This window comes from Oncorhynchus keta, chromosome 32 (genome assembly GCF_023373465.1).
Source record: "Oncorhynchus keta strain PuntledgeMale-10-30-2019 chromosome 32, Oket_V2, whole genome shotgun sequence".
Taxonomy (NCBI): domain Eukaryota; kingdom Metazoa; phylum Chordata; class Actinopteri; order Salmoniformes; family Salmonidae; genus Oncorhynchus; species Oncorhynchus keta.
In genome coordinates, this window is record NC_068452.1 from 29899855 (window position 1) to 29905854 (window position 6000).

Consider the following 6000-nt stretch of genomic DNA (forward strand, 5'->3'; position numbering starts at 1 on the left):
AGAGCTGGGACAATAGTCAATCAGTAACACACTACGTCACCAGGGACTCAAATCCTGCAGTGCCATACGTGTCCCCCTGCTTAAGCCAGTACATGTCCAGGCCCGTCTGAAGTTTGCTGGAGAGCATTTGGATGATCCAGAAGAAGATTGGGAGAATGTCATATGGTCAGATGAAACCAAAATATAACTTTTTGGTAAAAACTCAACTCGTCGTGTTTGGAGGACAAAGAATGCTGAGTTGCATCCAAAGAACACCATACCTACTGTGAAGCATGGGGGTGGAAACATCTTGCGTTGGGGCTGTTTTTCTACAAAGGGAACAGGACGACTGATCCGTGTAAAGGAAAGAATGAATGGGGTCATGTATCGTGAGCTTTTGAGTGAAAACCTCCTTCCATCAGCAATGGCATTGAAGATGAAACGTGGCTGGTTCTTTCAGCATGACAACGATCCCAAACACACCGCCCGGGTAACGAAGGAGTGGCTTCGTAAGAAGCATTTCAAGGTCCTGGAGTGGCCTAGCCAGTCTCCAGATCTCAACCCCATAGGAAATCTTTGGAGGTAGTTGAAAGTCCGTGTTGCCCAGCAACAGCCCCAAAACATCACTGCTCTAGAGGAGATCTGCATGGAGGAATGGTCCAAAATACCAGCAACAGTGTGTGAAAACCTTGTGAAGACTTACAGAAAACATTTGACCTCTGTTATTGCCAACAAAGGGTATATAACAAAGTATTGAGAAACTTTTGTTATCGACCAAATATTTATTTTCCAACAATTTGCAAATAAATTCATTAAAAATCCTACAATGTGATTTTCTGGATTTTTTTTCTTCTCATTTTGTCTGTCATAGTTGAAGTGTACCTATGATGAAAATTACAGGCCTCTCTCGTCTATTTAAGTGGGAGAAGTTGCACAATTGATGGCTAAATACTTTTTTCCCCCACTGTACAAGATATACAGACAACCTGTAGAAGCAGAGGTTACACAAGTCAACATGCGGTATGTACAATCTTATGTAAGCTAAGAACTACAAGCTTCACTAAGCTACATTTTAAATTGTGTATGTAGAGATGTTAACTTTTTTATTTTTATGTACTGGACATGATCTGCAGTGGGAAATATCTATGAGTTTGATGCATATGAGGATGGTAGTGAGTGCAGGGTGCTAGGATGATAGTGCAGGGTGCCACGATGATGGTGCTAGGATGATAGTGCAGGGTGCTAGGATGGTAGTGCAGGGTGCTAGGTTGATAGTGCAGGGTGCTAGGATGATAGTGCAGGGTGCTAGGATGGTAGTGCAGGGTGCTAGGATGATGGTGCAGGGTGCTAGGATGATGGTGCTAGGATGATAGTGCAGGGTGCTAGGATGATAGTGCAGGGTGCTAGGATGATGGTGCTAGGATGATAGTGCAGGGTGCTAGGATGATGGTGCTAGGATGATAGTGCAGGGTGCTAGGATGATAGTGCAGGGTGCTAGGATGATAGTGCAGGGTGCTAGGATGGTGGTGCAGGGTGCTAGGATGATGGTGCAGGGTGCTAGGATGATAGTGCAGGGTGCTAGGATGATAGTGCAGGGTGCTAGGATGATAGTGCAGGGTGCTAGGTTGATAGTGCAGGGTGCTAGGATGATAGTGCAGGGTGCTAGGATGATGGTGCAGGGTGCTAGGATGATGGTGCAGGGTGCTAGGATGGTAGTGCAGGGTGCTAGGTTGATAGTGCAGGGTGCTAGGATGGTAGTGCAGGGTGCTAGGTTGATAGTGCAGGGTGCTAGGATGATAGTGCAGGGTGCTAGGATGGTAGTGCAGGGTGCTAAGATGATAGTGCAGGGTGCTAGGATGGGTAGTGCAGGGTGCTAAGATGATAGTGCAGGGTGCTAGGATGATAGTGCAGGGTGCTAGGATGGTGGTGCAGGGTGCTAGGATGATAGTGCAGGGTGCTAGGATGATGGTGCTACAATGATAGTGCAGGGTGCTAGGATGGTAGTGCAGGGTGCTAGGATGGTAGTGCAGGGTGCTAGGTTGATAGTGCAGGGTGCTAGGATGATAGTGCAGGGTGCTAGGATGATAGTGCAGGGTGCTAGGATGATAGTGCAGGGTGCTAGGATGATAGTGCAGGGTGCTAGGATGATAGTGCAGGGTGCTAGGAGTGAGGCTAGGATGATAGTGCAGGGTGCTAATGGTGATGATATTGCAGGATGCTAGGATGGTAGTGCAGGGTGCTAGGATGGTAGTGCAGGGTGCTAGGTTGATAGTGCAGGGTGCTAGGATGATAGTGCAGGGTGCTAGGATGATAGTGCAGGGTGCTAGGATGATGGTGCTACAATGATAGTGCAGGGTGCTAGGATGATAGTGCAGGGTACATAGTCCATTAATGAGAAGATCATCATGAACCAGGTGGTGGGAGGTTTGGGTCATGATTGACCAGAACCATCATCTGGTGTGCCTTCTTGGCGATTGCTGTGGAGTTGTCCTCGCACTTGAGGTTGTGGGAGAATTTGAATGTATCAGCCATGCTTACAGCTGAGCCATTGATTTTCAATTGGGAGAGATGGTGAAGGTTATTTCCTGAAGTCAATCACCATCTCCACAGTTGCGTATGCATTGGCCATGTTGCAGTGGCACCTCAACCATAGACATGCTGCAGCGGTTAGAGAGGACCTCTGTAGACCGTATGCTGAGGATGCACACACACTCCAGACTGGGGAGGAGTGCTGCCATCTTGCCAAGATGAGTCACTGATGTTGATTTGTTGATCTATTAGGAGCATAGTGCTGGGGGGGGTGATTCCATACCATGTGCCACTTTCCAGAGTTGTCTGAAATGTACATCTCTTAGGAAGCCATTGATATAGAGTAGAGTGATGCCCTCATGTCACTGCTGCCACTCTGCACTTTGTTTCCTGTATGCTGTGTGCTATTCATGTTGAATTGCTAGCTGTACCTGATTTACTGTGCCTCATTCTGTTTGATGTCAATAGGGCATCTCATTGTATGTGTTTGCTTTTCTATGTCCCTCTCTGTCTCTGTCTCTCTTCTTTCCTCACCCCAGGCTACATTCTCTCCATCTCTCAGTCCTGTGCTCCATGTGACCATATTAAGACAGTGTAACCAGACAGACGGCTCGAAAGTCATGCTCCAGAGTGTGGCTTCTCATTAAAACCCAGGGATGTGTTTCCTTCGCTTCCATCTGAAAAGCCTGACCTTCCTGTTTATTGAAAAGGAGAATTCCGGATGTGTCTGGTAAATCATTTTTTAGGGAAGAAGAAGTTGAACAGAAACGTTTAAGGTAATGCATGTGCTATGTTAGTATGCAGTGTCTAAAGTTTCTACAACTCTGACTCAGTGCCTCAGCGCTTTGATTGGGGTTAGTCTAAAAAGAGAATACTGATCACAGTTTTTAACCATGTGAACACATATTCTCAGACAACATTGAGTATCTCAGTTGTATGAAAAGCTGTCTAATAACCAAACTCATATTCTGTAATACACTATGGTGGCCTGCTTTATTTGTCCACAACAAGATAGATACAGTCAAGTCTATTACTCTGTGATTCCTCATCCTTTCTCTCATAGCTTACTGCATTGCTTTCCCTGGAACAATAGTGCCATCAATCTATCCTCAATTTAGGACACTTTTCCAAGCATTGCCCTTGTTTGCAGCTATCTTTCTCTCTTATGTTTAAGTACATGTTTTATTGGTTCCTGAAGATCAGTCCTGGTGTTATTTCTCTGGTGTGTTTTCTTGGCCGACCGCCGTCCAGACTTTTCCGTTCCATAACCCCTTAAACCGAGGGCGGGACTGGCGCGTCAGGTATAGGCTGGCCCTTCCTAAATGTTACGAGAACATCAAGCCATCCATTTTCCCTGACGTGGGGCACCCATCAATTTCAGCCTGAATGCCAGGCTCCGCTCATTAATATATTGTTTCTTCAATTATTAATGGCTCAGGTTGGTATGTCGTGAAATAGCAATAGAGAAATGTAGACTCTTTGATTTACAGTAGGTACTGACTAACTGAAAAACATTCTGAACTTACTACAAGACATGAAAGTCAATATAGATAGAATATTCTTTTGCAGATAATTTTCTGTAAACAGATTAGTGATTTTCTAAAGCACAATTTGAAGCAGGAACAAAACAGTGGCTGAACAGCTATTGGCTACCTGTGTATGAGGACAGTCAGTACGTGGACTGCATGGGTAGACTGAGAGCCCAGCTGTGTAGCTCAGAGCAGTCTGCTCTCAGTCTGTGTTCCCTGACCCATTAGAATGAGCCCAGTCTAGATGGAACCATGGTTGGTGCAGAGGAGGGAAACGTCTGCTTTGATTACCTGGACAGAGCGGTCTCTGCCAGTGGGGCCAATCAGACTGTGGGGAAGGGAGGAGAGGTCAGTGTCTAAGACATCCTTCTTCCCCCAGCTTACCTGCCAAGCCTCAGTGAACACAGGCTGACTGTATCGGCAGGCCGCATGGCAGCCCTCAATACTCTGGGACAAGGTGGATGACTGAAATAGAGAAAAAGAAAGGGTTGGAGGTCGGATGATAAAGAGAGGGGGAAAGAGAGAGACCGAGACACAGAGAGATTCAGGACAGCTCGCTTCTGGGCATCCTTGGGGATTGGCAGGCTGCCTGTTGGGCCTTTTCTCTCCTGTCTCATGCTGTGGTGAGATGTTATTTTGGAGGGTGTATTGCAGGACTCCTGTCAGGGGCTTCTGTTTTGAAGCCTGTGGCTGCGTCTGTTTTAGTGGCTGGGTGTCTCAACAGTACCACTGTTCTGTCCCACTCTCCTTAGCCCTCTGTCTGTTCATCCAGTGAATGCTTCCTCTTCTCAGTCTCTATGGGTAAAAAGTACTCTTCCTCTTCTCAGTCTCTATGGGTAAAAAGTACTCTTCCCCTCCTCAGTCTCTATGGGTAAAAAGTACTCTTCCCCTCAGTCTCTATGGGTAAAAAGTACTCTTCCTCTTCTCAGTCTCTATGGGTAAAAAGTACTCTTCCTCTTCTCAGTCTATGGGTAAAAAGTACTCTTCCCCTCCTCAGTCTCTATGGGTAAAAAGTACTCTTCCCTCCTCAGTCTCTATGGGTAAAAAGTACTCTTCCTCTTTCTCTATGGGTAAAAAGTACCTTCCTCAGTCTCTATGGGTAAAAAGTACTCTTCCCCTCCTCAGTCTCTATGGGTAAAAAGTACTCTTCCTCTTCTCAGTCTCTATGGGTAAAAAGTACTCTTCCCCTCCTCAGTCTCTATGGGTAAAAAGTACTCTTCCTCTTCTCAGTCTCTATGGGTAAAAAGTACTCTTCCTCCTCAGTCTCTATGGGTAAAAAGTACTCTTCCCCTCCTCAGTCTCTATGGGTAAAAAGTACTCTTCCCCTCCTCAGTCTCTATGGGTAAAAAGTACTCTTCCCCTCCTCAGTCTCTATGGGTAAAAAGTACTCTTCCTCTTCTCAGTCTCTATGGGTAAAAAGTACTCTTCTCCTTCTCAGTCTCTGAGTAAAAAGTACTCTTCTCAGTCTCTATGGGTAAAAAGTACTCTTCTCCTTCTCAGTCTCTATGGGTAAAAAGTACTCTTCTCAGTCTCTATGGGTAAAAAGTACTCTTCTCCTTCTCAGTCTCTATGGGTAAAAAGTACTCTTCCCCTTCTCAGTCTCTATGGGTAAAAAGTACTCTTCTCCTTCTCAGTCTCTATGGGTAAAAAGTACTCTTCTCCTTCTCAGTCTCTATGGGTAAAAAGTACTCTTCCTCTTCTCAGTCTCTATGGGTAAAAAGTACTCTTCTCCTTCTCAGTCTCTATGGGTAAAAAGTACTCTTCTCAGTCTCTATGGGTAAAAAGTACTCTTCTCAGTCTCTATGGGTAAAAAGCACTCTTCTCCTACTCAGTCTTTATGGGTAAAAAAATTATTCAACTGTGTTCTGCAACCTCTGGAAGTGTTCTGTACAGGTAACTGCTAAAATAACGGAAATTCTGAGCAATTGAGGGATACTAAGTATATTGAAGCAGGTGCTTCCAC